The 20,705-nt window shown below is 31.3% G+C and overlaps 1 protein-coding gene across 1 annotated transcript in view; it reads right to left on the reverse strand.

Moving 5' to 3' along the window:
• The window catches only part of LOC130895220 (acyl-CoA Delta-9 desaturase-like), a 40,754-nt gene extending 20,253 nt beyond the window's left edge, over nt 1-20,501 (reverse strand). The window contains exon 1 of the mRNA XM_057802411.1: nt 20,314-20,501. The gene's annotated coding sequence lies outside the window, so the exon portion shown is untranslated. The remainder of the gene's footprint in view (nt 1-20,313) is intronic.
• Nucleotides 20,502-20,705: the final 204 nt, after the last annotated feature.

Genomic DNA, 20,705 nt, shown 5'->3' on the forward strand with positions numbered 1-20,705 from the left:
GTTATCTCTCGAAGAGGTGATCACAATTGGCCACCGAGATCTTGTGATTTAACACCTTGCGACTTTTTCCTTTGGGGCCAACAAAGAAAGATAAGGTCTACGCCAACAGTCCAGCATCGATTCAAGACCTCAAAGATGGAATTCGTGAGGCTATCGAGGACATAGGGCAGCCGCTTTGCAATTTGGTTACGGAAAATTTCATGAAAAGTATATGGTCCTGTAAGCGCAGTCGTGGCGGCCATTTGGCTGATGTTGTGTTCCATTATTAAGTGTTTTCTTAAAGTTGGTAGATCGATACCAAGAAAACTATTTTTCCTTGAAGGAGAGCATCCCTGAAAGTGCGAGGATGATCCTAGAAGAACCTGGCTCAACGGAGAAAACTCAACTTAATCTCCTTTTGGCTCCATACCCTTTTCCTAGCGATGTTCAATAAGTTCGATACTCCTTTTATAATAGAATAAGAAGCTGCCGGGAAAATTATTTTTCCTTGAAAGAGATTTCAGTTTTAACTTTCATGGTTCACACAAGAATATCCACTTTCCTTTTTTTGAATGGAATTAAATCAACTTTTTTTGGGATTCTATGTTATTTTATTATTTGTAATAAATAGAATCATTTTTCAACTTGTATACTGAGGAGTATTTCATGAAGTTTTTGCTTATATAGAGTATTATTCTACAGGAAACAGTCCAGCCCGAAATTCGATAGAATAGGTTGTTTCAGGAGCCAAAAAAGTGACTAATTTTCAGTTCATATACTTGACCCAAACTTGGGAACTTGATATTTCGCAAGAATCCGTAATGAAAATTGATACGTGATAATAAACTCCATCCATACAAAGTAACGTGGGTTCAAGAGCTGTCAGATGATGATTTCGATAGACGTGAAGAGTTTGCAGACCTAATAATGGAAAAATGTTACAATCAAAACGATGCAAATCATGTTTTGCGATATGTTTTGCGATAAATCCACTTTTTGTATTATTGGAAACGTAAACGGCATATATGTTGATACTGGTCACGTAACAATCCTCGTTGGATGCGTGAATCCCACACCCAATAACCCGAAAAAGGGCAAACCAAATGGTCCGGCGCATTTAGATTTATTCTATGGTATTTCTGAATCCAAGTAAGTATTTTCAATTACATTTAAAGACAATATAATATTCTAAACGACAAGATGGTGCCCCACCTCATTAAGCGTGTGTGCGTTCCCAGAAGATTGATTGGAAGGCGTGGCTTTATCAAATGACCCCCGCGATCACCCGACACGAATCCTTTAGACTATTTCCTGCGGGATCACTTAAAAAACATCGTTTATAAAACAAAACGTGCAAAATTTTCAGGAATTAGAAGATAGGATTACCACTGAGATAAGAACAGTCAGGGATGTTACAAAATGTATTGTAAAGTTTTAAAAATCGCATGGTTTCTTGGACACAAACATTTAAAGATTTGTCTTCAGTCGTTGTAGGTTTTTCTTCGATATGATTTGGATAAATATTTTACTGCAACAGTTTCGACAAACTTTTGTAACAACTTACTGACATTAAAGAATAATTGAACACAAAATATATAGGGTGGACCGTTTGGAATAACAAAGTTCAAGAACATTTTGTCATATTATTATTATTTTTGATTTTGAAATAAGTAAACAAACAACTACAAGGTAACAATGTGTTCAATATATAAATATTTTGACTTTAATAAATATTTTTCATTATACAGAGCTAATCAAAAGTATTAATACTCATTATACTCAAATAAATGTTGTACCTAAGGCAATATTAACAAGTAAAAGTGAAGTAGAAAGCAAAATTAAAATTGTTTCTAGTTAATAGCGATGATTGAGAGTTATATAAGGAATTTGTAGTAGTTTTGAGGCGAAGATGATTCATAAACGATATTTTGTTATTGAATAATCATTATCTATATATGAATGAAAAATAAATGTAGTGAAAAACATAGAAAGGAAAGGGAAGTTAATGAAAAGCATAATTGAGAATGTGAGATACGAATTGTGGGTAATGAGCGAAAGAAACATCGATAAGCAAACAAAAGTAATCGAATGCAAAAAGAACGTTTAAGACACAAAATTATGGTGAAATGGCGAGAGAGAAAGACTCAATATAAACGGGAAATTGATGGAAGTAGGCGAAAGAAGGAAATAACGAAGTTCGAGAACAAGAATTCGCATGGAAAAATAACACAGGGATAAAAAAGAAGAAGAATACTTTTGATTTAAGACACGCGCGGAGTTTCATCGTCGAATCCATCTAACAATATATAGAGACAAATATATGGGAGAATTGGTATCCTTCTATAAACGATTTTCCAAAAAATGAGACTGCAATCTTTATGAAATCACTTGAGACATGCTTTATAACTATAGTTGAGCCGTACTTAACATTTTATTAAACATTAATAGGCGATAAAACATCAATGGATATTGGTATCTATTTAAATGCTTATTGATTGTTTTCGATCCACTGGTTTTATAGTTTATTATTTAACGACCGATAAAGTAGGTCATTAATCACACATACTAAGTTTTCTGCACGAGATGACTATAACAATAAATGCATACCGACGTATAAGTACAAATAACCTACAAAGTTCCATAGATTAACAAAAAATATTGCGTTGCCATAGTAACGAACAATAAATTATTAGAAGTGTAAGTGTTTGACGCCAAAATAGTAAACTAGAGTTACGCAATATATTAAAAGAAAAAAAATGTCATCATCAAGTACTACCTGTATTTGAAAGGGTTAAGAGGTAAGCAGATTTACGAGGATGTGGTTAATACCCTTGGTGCTCGATTTGACGACGATGTGGACTTCTTAAACCGAATTGTTACTATGGATGAGATTTGGGTACATTTTTACGATCCACAAACAAAACAACAATCGACGGAATGGCGACACTCCGGTTCTCCAAGACCTAAGAAGTTTCGTGTCCAAAAATCTGCTACAAAAGTTCTTGCTTCAGTTTTTTGGGATTGCCATGGAGTAATGATGATTGATTTTTTGGATAAGGGTAGAACAATAACTGGAGATTACTATTGACGACTCTACGGGAAAAAATTAAAGAGAAAAGACGCGGAAATCTATCCAAAAGTGTTTTGTTTTTGCAGGACAACGTCCCTGCATACAAATCTCATATTGCCAAGAATAAAATTCGTGATTTAGGGTTTGAATAACTAGAACACCCCCCTTATCCACCAGATTTGGCTCCGTGCGACTATCATCTCTTTCCTCAACTGGAATAATCATAGAACCCAACAAACAAACAGCGACTATTAAAATATAAAAATAACAAAACGCATCTGCGGACAGAAAAAGAAGGCACAGTTCGAAAAACACATACAACAAATAAAGAATTTCTATGATGATGGAGAGATTAAAAGTTTCTAAAGGGAAGTGAAGAAGTTGGGACGAAACAATCCAAAGAAAAACTAGAGATAATGGAGATCAAAATGACGGAGACGAAACTCTAACAGAAGGAGTGTATACAGTCTGAAAAATAATAAAAAAGAAATGAGTAACCTTTTACAGAGGTTGTGGTAAATGGAGAAGATGCCAGAAACATAAAAAAGAAGGCACTAGTACGGCCAATTTATAAAAAAAGGAAAGGCTAAATCGATTAATAAAGTATAAAGACAACATAGGTATTGGTAATTATCTAGATTAGGTTACACCACTCAGATTTCGTTAAAATTTTAGTATGTTAAAGAGAAAATTACGCTGAACAAGAATATGTATATATATAGGGCGCGTAAATCATCCCTTCACATAGTTTTCCAACTTTGAAAAAGAAAAATAATTCATACACCATAATTTAGCTTCGCATGTCTTCATTACCTAATGGTGACATCATGTATCATAAAATTTGTAGAGAATTTAGTCTATTTTGTTTATATACGACTATAGTTAGTAAATCTATCAATATTTGTTTCTTTTATTCGTGTTTGACCATGAAAAAGATTAAATTTTATGAATTTTTGTTTATTGCTGTTTATTGATTTATATTCTATCAATATTCTTGGTTAAAAATAGTGGTTAGGTTAAGTTAGGTTAAGTTAGGTTATGTTAGGTTAGGTTAGGTTAGACATACGAAGCTAAACTATGATGTATGAATTATTTTTCTTTTTCTGGAACTTCGAAGTTAAAAAACTATGTTAAGGGATGATTTACGCGCCCTATATCAATTTTTTTCTATAACATATTAAAATTTCAACGAAATCGGAGGGGTTTAACCTCATCTAGATAATTACCGAGGTTTTAGAACCAGACGATCCAAGTTGAGAAAATATTCAACGTTTAAACTTTTACAAAACAAAAGCTGCGATAAAAAAGAGGGACTACATCGTCATTTCATTGATTTTAAAAAGGTTTATGACTCAATACGCGAAAAAAAAACAATATAAAGTTTTTGGAATATAAAAAAAAATTATTAGTATGATGATTATGATGATTAGTATTACTAATAATATCAAAGACATATATGAAACAAGGTTTTTAGTAAATTCGTGAATGAAGCAAAAAAAATTGGCTTACAAATAGATGAAGAACAAACAAAATAAATGGGGATGCACTCTACTAACCAAGAAATTAGAAAATGGGAAAGAAAAACCGTTTTAAAAGCATAAGTCAAGAGCAAAGCGGATGAAACAATTCTACATGCATCAAAAATATGGAAACTGGAAATACGATAAAGGAGAATCCCCAGGAAAATATATGGTGTCAAAATAACTGAAGGTATCGTTGGTGGTATAATAAAACTGAAGAAAAACGGTGGGTGGAAGTCCAACACGGTTGCGGAGGGTTACGTAGACGATTCAATAACAAACAAAATGGATTCCGATTCACGATCCTACCGACAATCCATCCAGTCTATTTTGTATGAAACTTGTGAGTGAATTAAATCGTCCTACTCGTGAATAAAAGTATTACTTTACACACTAGTTGCATTAAAAACTATTTCATGATGTAGTTGATAAATACAATTATGAAAATTGTCAGTGCCAATCATATTTTCGTAGTAGATAGAAAAAAATTAAGAATGGTCAAAAAAAAAATAATAATTACCCATTATTCGGTACGAATTTGAAGTAAACTAACAATTTCGTTTTAAGTGAATATAACATCATCACTAGATTCCTAATCCCGATGTAAATATGACAAAATTCGCACGAAGACTAACTCCAAAATATATCGAAAGAACAAATATATATATATATATATATATATATATATATATATATATATATATATATATATATATATATATATGTGTGTGTATAGCAAAAAGGAAACTCGTCAAGCATACATTAAATGTACCTAGTAACCGTGATGATTTGGCAATCCGCGTGTCTCCACAAATTGAAGAAGACAGTGAAATTAATAGGCCAGACGAAAAATGGATCTAGTTAAAACAACAAAAACTAATATTAAATTAATAATAATCGTTCGTTATAACTGTTATCTAATAAAATACTGGCCTAAATCCAATACCACGAATAGTAACCTTGAATTATGCGTTATTTAATATTTTAATTGTTTATTTACATAACTGATATATATATAAACATAATTTAGAAGAAATCGTTGAACCAAACTATGTTTTTTGAAAATATGGTAGTTTCTAGAAGCTTTTTTTTGGAAATTAAAACCCACAAGTGTAAATCTGCGTATTTAGGGTACGTTGTGAACTCTTTGACTTTCCTTTTAACTTTATTTTGCTTTCATGAGTTTCTCTCGGTGTTTGTACTTGAAGGAACCTCCTCCAATCATTCTTCTTTCTCTTCTTCTTTCCACACTTTCTCCACCTTTGTACTATGCGCTTTTGTTATCCAGGGACACTTGAGCGCTCATACAATTCTGATAGTTCTTTGTTTGTTAGTCTTGGTTAGTTCATTTTGCTCCTTTTTATCCATTGTTCGGATTTCACATGCTTAAGTTTTATTATTTGGTAGATAATTTAACTTTTCGTGGTTAATTATGAAAATAAGGCTTCTTTTTTTGGAAATTAAAACCCACAAGTGTAAATCTGCGTTTTTAGGGTACGTTGTGAACTCTTTGACTTTCCTTTTAACTTTAACTTGCTTTCATGAGTTTCTCTCGGTGTTTGTACTTGAAGGAACCTCCTCCAATCATTCTTCTTTCTCTTCTTCTTTCCACACTTTCTCCACCTTTGTACTATGCGCTTTTATTATCCAGGGACACTTGAGCGCTCATACAATTCTGATAGTTCTTTGTTTGTTAGTCTTGGTTAGTTCATTTTGCTCCTTTTTATCCATTGTTCGGATTTCACATGCTTAAGTTTTATTATTTGGTAGATAATTTAACTTTTCGTGGTTAATTATGAAACTAAGGCTTCTTTTTTGGAAATTAAAACCCACAAGTGTAAATCTGCGTTTTTAGGGTACGTTGTGAACTCTTTGACTTTCCTTTTAACTTTATTTTGCTTTCATGAGTTTCTCTCGGTGTTTGTACTTGAAGGAACCTCCTCCAATCATTCTTCTTTCTCTTCTTCTTTCCACACTTTCTCCACCTTTGTACTATGCGCTTTTATTATCCAGGGACACTTGAGCGCTCATACAATTCTGATAGTTCTTTGTTTGTTAGTCTTGGTTAGTTCATTTTGCTCCTTTTCATCCATTGTTCGGATTTTACATGCTTAAGTTTTATTATTTGGTAAATAATTTAACTTTTCGTGGTTAATTATTTTTATTTAACAATCTTGCTGTTTTACTCCTTTATCCTATTTCCCTTTTTTCGTCTTCTTTATTAGAGACTCTCAAATATTCGATATCGATTTTATTATTGATATAATTCCTCTGCTTTCACATTCTTCTTCTTAGAATAAAGTGGTAACGAAACTACAGTATTCAATTATTACATTTTTGATTCCACGTTTTTGACGTTCTCTTTGAAAATTTCGATAAATAATCGTCCTCTTTTTGGTTCTACTTGTTTTTCAGGATATTCCATAGATGTGAAGTTCATTAATTTCAGTAAAATCTTCTTCAATTCTTTCAAATACTCTTTACGCAGCTTCGAGGAATGCTTGGAATCGTTATCATGCTGGAAGAGCCTTTCCATTGTGTATTACTCCTTGTTTTCTAATTCTAATTTTGTTTTCTTCACAGTTTATCGTTTGTCTTGACTGCTTTTGTTATTATTTTCCATTCCTTTCGTTTCTCCAAGTCTCTTTCAACCTGCCTCTTCTCCTTGGCTACAATGGAGTCCAGTACATTATTCTTCTTATCATTTCAGTTGGTTTACCTCTCATTATATGCCCAGCCCAGTTGACTATACCCCTACTCTTTTTCTATTTCTTCGTTTTTCTTTTCTCTTTCTTTTCTGTGTTATGTTTGAACCCATTGTGATTATCATTATCTTTATCTCGGCTCTTTTAACTTATTCTTCTTCCCTTTTGTTGATTACTGTTGTTTCCATCGAGCCGTAACAGTGTAGTTGGTAAGGTTGTTGAATTACTTTTTCCAATATGGAGATCGGGGGTTCGAATCTTTCGTCGTACTACATTTTTCTTCTTCTTCCTTTAAAATATCTTTAATTTTTACCAAGTCTTCAATCGCCCTTACTCCAAACCATCACCGAGCCTCCGCTGTGTTTTACAGTCGAGTTTACACATGGATCCAACATCCGATCTCCATTTGACCTGCGCACAAGCTCTAGTTTCTCAAATCCAAAAACCACAAGCTTTAACTCATCAATTCACAAAATTTTTCCAAAATTCGTGCATCGAATTTTTATGTTCCTTTGCCTAATGTAAACTTTTACTTTTATTTTCACTTTTTAAAAGCTTCTCTCAATATTTTCTATCGCTAAAGCTTCTGGTGGAACCATATTTTTTCATGTTGTAGCCCAGGTTATATCGAGATATTTTCAACTCAGTGATTAAGTTAAGTTAGGTTAGGTTTCGGTTAGGTTAGGTTAAAGTTAGGTTAGGTTAGGTTAGGTTAGGTTAGGTTAAAGTTAGGTTAGGTTAGGTTAGGTTAGGTTAGGTTAGGTTAGGTTAGGTTAGGTTAGGTTAGGTTAAAGTTAGGTTAGGTTAGGTTAGGTGAGGTAAAAGTTAGGTTAGGTTAGGTTAGGTTAGGTTAGGTTAGGTTAGGTTAGGTTAGGTTAGGTTAAAGTTAGGTTAGGTTAGGTTAGGTTAAAGTTAGGTTAGGTTAGGTTAGGTTAGGTTAGGTTAGGTTAGGTTGGGTTAGGTTATCTTTGTCTAGATTATGAAGATTTGCGATTAATACACAAGTTTCAACCGATAGTTTCATTTTAAAACTTTCAAGACTGAATTTACGAGAACAAACAAATCAGCCGGCACTTGCTGGTTCTGGCTAGTCGACAAAATATAAACATGCGCTCGTATTAAGTAAACAAATAACGGACACTATTATTTTTGGTTGTCAAGAGTTGTTTTGTTTACTGGTCGTGTTGTTTCTTGGTTATTTGCTTGTCTTTTTACCTAGTATTCTCCGTCTTTGGATGTTGTCATGTATATTGTCTGTCAGAGTCGAACTAAAGGCAGATTTCATGCAGATTTAGTTCCTACATATCAGAGCGTTAATATTTGAATTTGTTAAGAAAATTTCGTAAAAAAAGACTTGGTTTTTAGAAGACAGGAAACTGGTTTTTCCGCCATGACAATGCATCATCTTTTGTGCAGGATTTTCACGAATATTTCCACATAATGAATGAATGATTCTTTCAATAAAGTTTTATGATGTTTGAGGAATATGCAGACGTCAATTACATAATATTATTATCAATAGTATTATGACATCTGAGTAATATAATCATCAAAGTATTTGTCTATGTTCTATATATTCATTCATTAATAGTATTATACAAATAATAATATCATTTCAAACTAGTTAACGATGTTTTAATTCCACTTTTGTTTACGTCTCGTAATCTCGTTGATTATTTTTGTTTGCGCATTGTGACAAATGAGTATTACGTAATCCACTGTGTTATTATGGTAAATTATCATAATTATGGTATATCATTCAAATATTACGTAGGCTTTCGTATAAAGAAAATTTCGCTTATTACAAATAAAAGGGTTGCTATTTATGTTTTGATATGTGGCAACACTGATGTAGATATGTCAAATCTGACATCGTAAAGTTTGACATCTGTCATTCGAGATTCTTGAAACATTCATCTGGAATTAAATATCGAATATTGTGCGATGATTTTCGAAGTGGATTAAACAAGTGTAGTGTTTTCGAACAGTAAAAACATGGAATTGACGGTTTGGAACCGAGATAAATTGTGCGCGTCAACTTTTTTCTACGCCAGAAGAAACGATTGATGCGTTCAAATCACATGTTTTGGAGGTACCTCAATAGACAATTGATTCAAACGCATTAGCAATTAGCAGCCCTCGTATATTACTTAAAATCTTGAAGTTATAGCTTCGTTCGCGGTAGATAATTCGTTCAGAATATGTTTTGAACATACATTACTCCATGAATATCTGAATTTATAATTTGAATTAAAAACTAGCTAGGAAAATAAAATATATACTACAATTGGGGAGAGTACGATTTCCGAGGGGCCGTAATTTAACGGATTTGGCTTGATTAGGCCAAAATAAATCGAAAATGAAGAATGAAATTTTTTGATATCTCGCTTCGTTTTCGAGATATCGATACTTATAGTTAAAATCAAACGTTTTAATTCAAAATCGCTTTATTGAACAACAGATGGCGTTCAATACTTTGTTTCAAATGACTATTTTATCATTTCAAATTCAATGTGAATCTTGTAATTCTATCAAACAAAGATTTTTTATATTATTTATCCTGATACTACATAATTATATTAAAAAAAATAGATTTTTATAACAAATTGAACCATTTTTGATGACTTTCATCAATCTGTGATGAATATAACTCAATATACAATAAATAAATGGATAATTTGATGTTTTTCATGAAGAATTGTTTGTTGTTTTTCATTATTTATAAAGCGGAGCCCCCCATAAAAAAAATAATAATAAAATAAAACTAGAATAATCCTCACGCAAAGAAAATTTTTTTAGACAATTTTTGCTGTAAAATATTCACGATTTTTCAACTTTTTGCACTCAAAGAGCATCACGAGAAGGTTATGTTAGGATAGGTTAAGTTAGGTTAGATTAGGTTAGGTTAGGTAAGGTTAGATTAGGTTAGGTTTGGTTAGGTTAGGTTTAGATTAGTAATTTAATGTAAAAATAATGAAAAAAACAGATTTTTATAGCAAAATGAAGCATTTTTGATAACTTTCATCATTTTGTGATGAATATAACTCAACGTGCGATAAATAAATTATAATAATTTGATGTTTTTCATAAAGAATTGTCGTTTTTTTCATTATTTATAAAATATAAAAAATATTTAATGTAAAATATTCACGATTTTTCAACTTTTTGCACTCAAAGAGCATCACGAGAAGGTTATGTTAGGATAGGTTAAGTTAGGTTAGATTAGGTTAGGTTTGGTTAGGTTAGGTTTAGATTAGTAATTTAATGTAAAAATAATGAAAAAAACAGATTTTTATAGCAAAATGAACCATTTTTGATAACTTTCACCACTCTGTGATGAATATAACTCAACATACGATAAATAAATTATAATAATTTGATGTTTTTCATAAAGAATTGTCGTTTTTTTCATTATTTATAAAATATAAAAAATATTTAATGTAAAATATTCACGATTTTTCAACTTTTTGCGCTCAAAGAGCATCACGAGAAGGTTATGTTAGGTTAGGTTAGGTAAGGTTAGGTTTGGTTAGGTTAGGTTTGGTTAGGTTAGGTTTAGATTAGTAATTTAATGTAAAAATAATGAAAAAAACAAATTTTTATAGCAAAATGAAGCATTTTTGATAACTTGCATCATTTTGTGATGAATATAACTCAACGTACGATAAATAAATTATAATAATTTGATGTTTTTCATAAAGAATTGTCGGTTATTTTTCATTATTTATGAAATAAAATACATAGAACATTTAATTAGTAATTTAATGTAAAAATATCCTCTTTCGAGCAAAAAGTACGTTCTGAATGCTTTAAAAAGTTATTTATTTTCGTTTGGGGTACAGGAGGCGAAGCCCCCCATAAGAAAAAAAAATAATGAAATAAAATTTTCTTAGATAATTTTTGCTGTAAAATATTCACGATTTTTCAACTTTTTGCACTCAAAGAGCATCACGAAAAGGTTATGTTAGGTTAGGTTAAGTTAGGTTATGTTAGGTTAGGTTAGGTTAGACATACGAAGCTAAACTATGATGTATGAATTATTTTTCTTTTTCTGGAACTTCGAAGTTAAAAAACTATGTTAAGGGATGATTTACGCGCCCTATATCAATTTTTTTCTATAACATATTAAAATTTCAACGAAATCGGAGGGGTTTAACCTCATCTAGATAATTACCGAGGTTCTAGAACCAGACGATCCAAGTTGAGAAAATATTCAACGTTTAAACTTTTACAAAACAAAAGCTGCGATAAAAAAGAGGGACTACATCGTCATTTCATTGATTTTAAAAAGGTTTATGACTCAATACGCGAAAAAAAAACAATATAAAGTTTTTGGAATATAAAAAAAAATTATTAGTATGATGATTATGATGATTAGTATTACTAATAATATCAAAGACATATATGAAACAAGGTTTTTAGTAAATTCGTGAATGAAGCAAAAAAAATTGGCTTACAAATAGATGAAGAACAAACAAAATAAATGGGGATGCACTCTACTAACCAAGAAATTAGAAAATGGGAAAGAAAAACCGTTTTAAAAGCATAAGTCAAGAGCAAAGCGGATGAAACAATTCTACATGCATCAAAAATATGGAAACTGGAAATACGATAAAGGAGAATCCCCAGGAAAATATATGGTGTCAAAATAACTGAAGGTATCGTTGGTGGTATAATAAAACTGAAGAAAAACGGTGGGTGGAAGTCCAACACGGTTGCGGAGGGTTACGTAGACGATTCAATAACAAACAAAATGGATTCCGATTCACGATCCTACCGACAATCCATCCAGTCTATTTTGTATGAAACTTGTGAGTGAATTAAATCGTCCTACTCGTGAATAAAAGTATTACTTTACACACTAGTTGCATTAAAAACTATTTCATGATGTAGTTGATAAATACAATTATGAAAATTGTCAGTGCCAATCATATTTTCGTAGTAGATAGAAAAAAATTAAGAATGGTCAAAAAAAAATAATAATTACCCATTATTCGGTACGAATTTGAAGTAAACTAACAATTTCGTTTTAAGTGAATATAACATCATCACTAGATTCCTAATCCCGATGTAAATATGACAAAATTCGCACGAAGACTAACTCCAAAATATATCGAAAGAACAAATATATATATATATATATATATATATATATATATATATATATATGTGTGTATAGCAAAAAGGAAACTCGTCAAGCATACATTAAATGTACCTAGTAACCGTGATGATTTGGCAATCCGCGTGTCTCCACAAATTGAAGAAGACAGTGAAATTAATAGGCCAGACGAAAAATGGATCTAGTTAAAACAACAAAAACTAATATTAAATTAATAATAATCGTTCGTTATAACTGTTATCTAATAAAATACTGGCCTAAATCCAATACCACGAATAGTAACCTTGAATTATGCGTTATTTAATATTTTAATTGTTTATTTACATAACTGATATATATATAAACATAATTTAGAAGAAATCGTTGAACCAAACTATGTTTTTTGAAAATATGGTAGTTTCTAGAAGCTTTTTTTTGGAAATTAAAACCCACAAGTGTAAATCTGCGTATTTAGGGTACGTTGTGAACTCTTTGACTTTCCTTTTAACTTTATTTTGCTTTCATGAGTTTCTCTCGGTGTTTGTACTTGAAGGAACCTCCTCCAATCATTCTTCTTTCTCTTCTTCTTTCCACACTTTCTCCACCTTTGTACTATGCGCTTTTATTATCCAGGGACACTTGAGCGCTCATACAATTCTGATAGTTCTTTGTTTGTTAGTCTTGGTTAGTTCATTTTGCTCCTTTTTATCCATTGTTCGGATTTCACATGCTTAAGTTTTATTATTTGGTAGATAATTTAACTTTTCGTGGTTAATTATGAAAATAAGGCTTCTTTTTTTGGAAATTAAAACCCACAAGTGTAAATCTGCGTTTTTAGGGTACGTTGTGAACTCTTTGACTTTCCTTTTAACTTTATTTTGCTTTCATGAGTTTCTCTCGGTGTTTGTACTTGAAGGAACCTCCTCCAATCATTCTTCTTTCTCTTCTTCTTTCCACACTTTCTCCACCTTTGTACTATGCGCTTTTATTATCCAGGGACACTTGAGCGCTCATACAATTCTGATAGTTCTTTGTTTGTTAGTCTTGGTTAGTTCATTTTGCTCCTTTTCATCCATTGTTCGGATTTTACATGCTTAAGTTTTATTATTTGGTAAATAATTTAACTTTTCGTGGTTAATTATTTTTATTTAACAATCTTGCTGTTTTACTCCTTTATCCTATTTCCCTTTTTTCGTCTTCTTTATTAGAGACTCTCAAATATTCGATATCGATTTTATTATTGATATAATTCCTCTGCTTTCACATTCTTCTTCTTAGAATAAAGTGGTAACGAAACTACAGTATTCAATTATTACATTTTTGATTCCACGTTTTTGACGTTCTCTTTGAAAATTTCGATAAATAATCGTCCTCTTTTTGGTTCTACTTGTTTTTCAGGATATTCCATAGATGTGAAGTTCATTAATTTCAGTAAAATCTTCTTCAATTCTTTCAAATACTCTTTACGCAGCTTCGAGGAATGCTTGGAATCGTTATCATGCTGGAAGAGCCTTTCCATTGTGTATTACTCCTTGTTTTCTAATTCTAATTTTGTTTTCTTCACAGTTTATCGTTTGTCTTGACTGCTTTTGTTATTATTTTCCATTCCTTTCGTTTCTCCAAGTCTCTTTCAACCTGCCTCTTCTCCTTGGCTACAATGGAGTCCAGTACATTATTCTTCTTATCATTTCAGTTGGTTTACCTCTCATTATATGCCCAGCCCAGTTGACTATACCCCTACTCTTTTTCTATTTCTTCGTTTTTCTTTTCTCTTTCTTTTCTGTGTTATGTTTGAACCCATTGTGATTATCATTATCTTTATCTCGGCTCTTTTAACTTATTCTTCTTCCCTTTTGTTGATTACTGTTGTTTCCATCGAGCCGTAACAGTGTAGTTGGTAAGGTTGTTGAATTACTTTTTCCAATATGGAGATCGGGGGTTCGAATCTTTCGTCGTACTACATTTTTCTTCTTCTTCCTTTAAAATATCTTTAATTTTTACCAAGTCTTCAATCGCCCTTACTTCAAACCATCACCGAGCCTCCGCTGTGTTTTACAGTCGAGTTTACACATGGATCCAACATCCGATCTCCATTTGACCTGCGCACAAGCTCTAGTTTCTCAAATCCAAAAACCACAAGCTTTAACTCATCAATTCACAAAATTTTTCCAAAATTCGTGCATCGAATTTTTATGTTCCTTTGCCTAATGTAAACTTTTACTTTACCTAACCTAACCATATTTTTTCATGTTGTAGCCCAGGTTATATCGAGATATTTTCAACTCAGTGATTAAGTTAGGTTAGGTTAGGTTTCGGTTAGGTTAGGTTAAAGTTAGGTTAGGTTAGGTTAGGTTAGGTTAGGTTAGGTTAAAGTTAGGTTAGGTTAGGTTAGGTTAGGTTAGGTTAGGTTAGGTTAGGTTAGGTTAGGTTAGGTTAAAGTTAGGTTAGGTTAGGTTAGGTGAGGTTAAAGTTAGGTTAGGTTAGGTTAGGTTAGGTTAGGTTAGGTTAGGTTAGGTTAGGTTAGGTTAGGTTAGGTTAGGTTAGGTTAAAGTTAGGTTAGGTTAGGTTAGGTTAAAGTTAGGTTAGGTTAGGTTAGGTTAGGTTAGGTTAGGTTAGGTTAGGTTAGGTTAGGTTAGGTTAGGTTATCTTTGTCTAGATTATGAAGATTTGCGATTAATACACAAGTTTCAACCGATAGTTTCATTTTAAAACTTTCAAGACTGAATTTACGAGAACAAACAAATCAGCCGGCACTTGCTGGTTCTGGCTAGTCGACAAAATATAAACATGCGCTCGTATTAAGTAAACAAATAACGGACACTATTATTTTTGGTTGTCAAGAGTTGTTTTGTTTACTGGTCGTGTTGTTTCTTGGTTATTTGCTTGTCTTTTTACCTAGTATTCTCCGTCTTTGGATGTTGTCATGTGTATGGTCCGTCAGAGTCGAACTAAAGACAGATTTCATGCAGATTTAGTTCCTACATATCAGAGCGTTAATATTTGAATTTGTTAAGAAAATTTCGTAAAAAAAGACTTGGTTTTTAGAAGACAGGAAACTGGTTTTTCCGCCATGACAATGCATCATCTTTTGTGCAGGATTTTCACGAATATTTCCACATAATGAATGAATGATTCTTTCAATAAAGTTTTATGATGTTTGAGGAATATGCAGACGTCAATTACATAATATTATTATCAATAGTATTATGACATCTGAGTAATATAATCATCAAAGTATTTGTCTATGTTCTATATATTCATTCATTAATAGTATTATACAAATAATAATATCATTTCAAACTAGTTAACGATGTTTTAATTCCACTTTTGTTTACGTCTCGTAATCTCGTTGATTATTTTTGTTTGCGCATTGTGACAAATGAGTATTACGTAATCCACTGTGTTATTATGGTAAATTATCATAATTATGGTATATCATTCAAATATTACGTAGGCTTTCGTATAAAGAAAATTTCGCTTATTACAAATAAAAGGGTTGCTATTTATGTTTTGATATGTGGCAACACTGATGTAGATATGTCAAATCTGACATCGTAAAGTTTGACATCTGTCATTCGAGATTCTTGAAACATTCATCTGGAATTAAATATCGAATATTGTGCGATGATTTTCGAAGTGGATTAAACAAGTGTAGTGTTTTCGAACAGTAAAAACATGGAATTGACGGTTTGGAACCGAGATAAATTGTGCGCGTCAACTTTTTTCTACGCCAGAAGAAACGATTGATGCGTTCAAATCACATGTTTTGGAGGTACCTCAATAGACAATTGATTCAAACGCATTAGCAATTAGCAGCCCTCGTATATTACTTAAAATCTTGAAGTTATAGCTTCGTTCGCGGTAGATAATTCGTTCAGAATATGTTTTGAACATACATTACTCCATGAATATCTGAATTTATAATTTGAATTAAAAACTAGCTAGGAAAATAAAATATATACTACAATTGGGGAGAGTACGATTTCCGAGGGGCCGTAATTTAACGGATTTGGCTTGATTAGGCCAAAATAAATCGAAAATGAAGAATGAAATTTTTTGATATCTCGCTTCGTTTTCGAGATATCGATACTTATAGTTAAAATCAAACGTTTTAATTCAAAATCGCTTTATTGAACAACAGATGGCGTTCAATACTTTGTTTCAAATGACTATTTTATCATTTCAAATTCAATGTGAATCTTGTAATTCTATCAAACAAAGATTTTTTATATTATTTATCCTGATACTACATAATTATATTAAAAAAAATAGATTTTTATAACAAATTGAACCATTTTTGATGACTTTCATCAATCTGTGATGAATATAACTCAATATACAATAAATAAATGGATAATTTGATGTTTTTCATGAAGAATTGTCGGTTGTTTTTCATTATTTATAAAGCGGAGCCCCCCATAAAAAAAATAATAATAAAATAAAACTAGAATAATCCTCACGCAAAGAAAATTTTTTTAGACAATTTTTGCTGTAAAATATTCACGATTTTTCAACTTTTTGCACTCAAAGAGCATCACGAGAAGGTTATGTTAGGATAGGTTAAGTTAGGTTAGATTAGGTTAGGTTAGGTAAGGTTAGATTAGGTTAGGTTTGGTTAGGTTAGGTTTAGATTAGTAATTTAATGTAAAAATAATGAAAAAAACAGATTTTTATAGCAAAATGAAGCATTTTTGATAACTTTCATCATTTTGTGATGAATATAACTCAACGTGCGATAAATAAATTATAATAATTTGATGTTTTTCATAAAGAATTGTCGTTTTTTTCATTATTTATAAAATATAAAAAATATTTAATGTAAAATATTCACGATTTTTCAACTTTTTGCACTCAAAGAGCATCACGAGAAGGTTATGTTAGGATAGGTTAAGTTAGGTTAGATTAGGTTAGGTTTGGTTAGGTTAGGTTTAGATTAGTAATTTAATGTAAAAATAATGAAAAAAACAGATTTTTATAGCAAAATGAACCATTTTTGATAACTTTCACCACTCTGTGATGAATATAACTCAACATACGATAAATAAATTATAATAATTTGATGTTTTTCATAAAGAATTGTCGTTTTTTTCATTATTTATAAAATATAAAAAATATTTAATGTAAAATATTCACGATTTTTCAACTTTTTGCGCTCAAAGAGCATCACGAGAAGGTTATGTTAGGTTAGGTTAGGTAAGGTTAGGTTTGGTTAGGTTAGGTTTGGTTAGGTTAGGTTTAGATTAGTAATTTAATGTAAAAATAATGAAAAAAACAAATTTTTATAGCAAAATGAAGCATTTTTGATAAATTTCATCATTTTGTGATGAATATAACTCAACGTACGATAAATAAATTATAATAATTTGATGTTTTTCATAAAGAATTGTCGGTTATTTTTCATTATTTATGAAATAAAATACATAGAACATTTAATTAGTAATTTAATGTAAAAATATCCTCTTTCGAGCAAAAAGTACGTTCTGAATGCTTTAAAAAGTTATTTATTTTCGTTTGGGGTACAGGAGGCGAAGCCCCCCATAAGAAAAAAAAATAATGAAATAAAATTTTCTTAGATAATTTTTGCTGTAAAATATTCACGATTTTTCAACTTTTTGCACTCAAAGAGCATCACGAAAAGGTTATGTTAGGTTAGGTTAAGTTAGGTTAGGTTAGGTTAGGTTAGGTTAGGTTAGGTTTAGATTAGTAATTTAATGTAAAAATATCCTCTTTCGAGCAAAAAGTACGTTCTGAATGCTTTCAAAAGTTGACTACCACGTTTTTCAAATACAATTATGTAGAAAACCATATAAGTTTGAGGTTATTTCATAGTAAATATCACAAATAGGATTAATGTACATGCGCCCGATTAAAAATCCTTACCCGTGTCCGGACGTATTCAGAACACGTTCGGAATTAGAAATCTGTGCACAACGAACACAAGATTTTAAATCCTGAACATGTTTTATTAGCACAATTTCAAACTGAGCATGAATTTGGTGATAGAACATGTTCAGGATATCTACCACGATTACAGCTATTATTTAGGCGACTATGGATCTAAGGATAAAGATTTTTAATTAGTCATTTCCTCCAAAAAATTGAAATTTTCAACGGTTTTCTTTTAACTAAAAATTAACCTCGTTATCGTTCATGACAATTAATAACAGCTTGCTGGATCTCAGTGCAAAGTTTGTACGTATACTTCGCTCGAAATTGTTAGCTTTCGCAGCTATTATAAGGTTTGTTCTGACCTAATAATTTGAACCGTCCTCAAATGACATTTCTACGCAATCTCTGTACAGTACTTGCTATCAACCAAGTACCAAAAAGACCGTCCCGGAAACTGTTGACGATGTCTAAGTCGGTCGGAACACAAAACAGAATCTTTACTGCCCTGTCTGAACACGTAATCTCTATTGCGCAGAATCATCACCGTCCGAAGACGGTTCTTTGACTGGTTGGAAATGTTACTTATCAACCATTTCCTACTAGTTTGTGTTTATCATTGTAGAAATCTGTTTATTAATTTGTCTATGTGACAAATACAAAATTAGTCATACAATTTCGTATAGTCGATTTAAATAAATTCGGTGTTCCGATTTTTAATTCAATTAAGTTGATTAGAAATTGAAAGTTTTGCATTTCGTATAAATTACTACTAATTTCAATTCGTATTACTTTTCATTTTCCAATAAAATATAAGTACTATCCAATTATGTAAATCAAACCACTACACCGAATTTGTCGATTCCGTTTGATTTTTGTTCATTGTTTTATATCTAGAACTACGTTTTTTCAAAAATATTTCCAGTATTTGTACCTTACGTAATCAAGGTTATGTTTCTGTAGATATTTTCGCATATTGCACTTGACCTATCAGGTTTAATGTCACAAAATTTTGTAGAATTTAGTCTGAGAAGTATTCATCAAAAACATTGTTTCATTGATCTTAAAACCGCGATTGCCACATTGTTTTTTGAAAATTTTATTCGAGAATAATTTGACTTTTAATACACCACACACTTGTTGATTATAGACAAAATGTTTGAAAAAATATGTTTGTTAACATATTTAAGTTCATTATTTTCTTAATATTATTCAATTTAGAGGCCGTTTTTATTTTGAAATTCCAAGGGATTAGTTTTTTGTTTAATATTGTTGTTTATCTATACTTTTAGATGATTCACTGATTCTGAAAGATAAATTTCACTGAAGATTTCTATTAGAATTGGTTTGAGAGTGGTAGATTCCATATTTTTATTGTTATTATTGTTATTATCATTATTATTTATCGAAAATCACTTTTAAGTAATGCCAAGCATGAGCTTTTGGACTGATATACAGCAAGTTTCAACTAGCTGCCATCAAAAACAGAATTGAGGCTGTTTACGACGACTTATGTGTATCATAATTAAAAATTGGTCTCATTAGAAGATAGAGAAAACATAAAATTAGCAGAATTTATTGTAAGTAACCGGCGCCTAGAAGCAAATAAATTGTAGTACAAATCTGTACTTTCAAAACAACTTTTCTAATTATTTAATATGAACAATTAAACTATGAAAAGAATTAGTGTCATTCCAGGGAATCGAGAGCCTGTGCCGAAAGAAACAAAAGTCGTGAAAACCACCCAAAAAGCGATGGATATTTTCGGACCACGAGGAAATCCTTTCGATGAACTAGTTGCGTCGAAAAACATCGAAAAAGGTGTAAGCAGAATCAGCGAATCAGCATGACGATGTCTGCGTCAATTCAAGGCTACTGTAAACGAATTTAGCTTCACAGATATTGATCACCATCCATAGAGCTCTGGTGTGGCCTTATCCAACTATGTTTGAGCAGTTCTTTTTATTTATGACCTTTCTTACTATGTACACACGACGTATAATCTAATTAGTGACATATTTAATTAAAAAAATCTTTATAATTATGTAAATTTACCTTTAAATGAAGATACGGATCGGAAATAACCGTATATATTTTTTAAGCTCAAGTAAAGCACTTCACTTCACTTCCGAGACACTGAACTTGAAATCCGTTCTTCGAATGAGTAATATGCCGCCAAGAAATGGTACTTGCTAACCGATCGGAGTACCCCTCTCGTTGATTCGAAAGTTTTAGTAGTACCTACCAATGAGAATTTATAAAAAAAAAAGAATATATAGTGACCTACTCTTCATAAACAGATATTTGACTGCTCCCAACTTTTACTAAATTTTACTTTTCAATTTTGTGAATTTAATTAAGGAGGATCTGGCACACACACACTTGCACTTGTTATATATTTTTGATATATGATCAACGAGTTGTTTATCTCATTAATATCTAACGTA

The sequence above is a fragment of the Diorhabda carinulata genome, chromosome 6 (assembly GCF_026250575.1).
Source record: "Diorhabda carinulata isolate Delta chromosome 6, icDioCari1.1, whole genome shotgun sequence".
NCBI lineage: Eukaryota > Metazoa > Arthropoda > Insecta > Coleoptera > Chrysomelidae > Diorhabda > Diorhabda carinulata.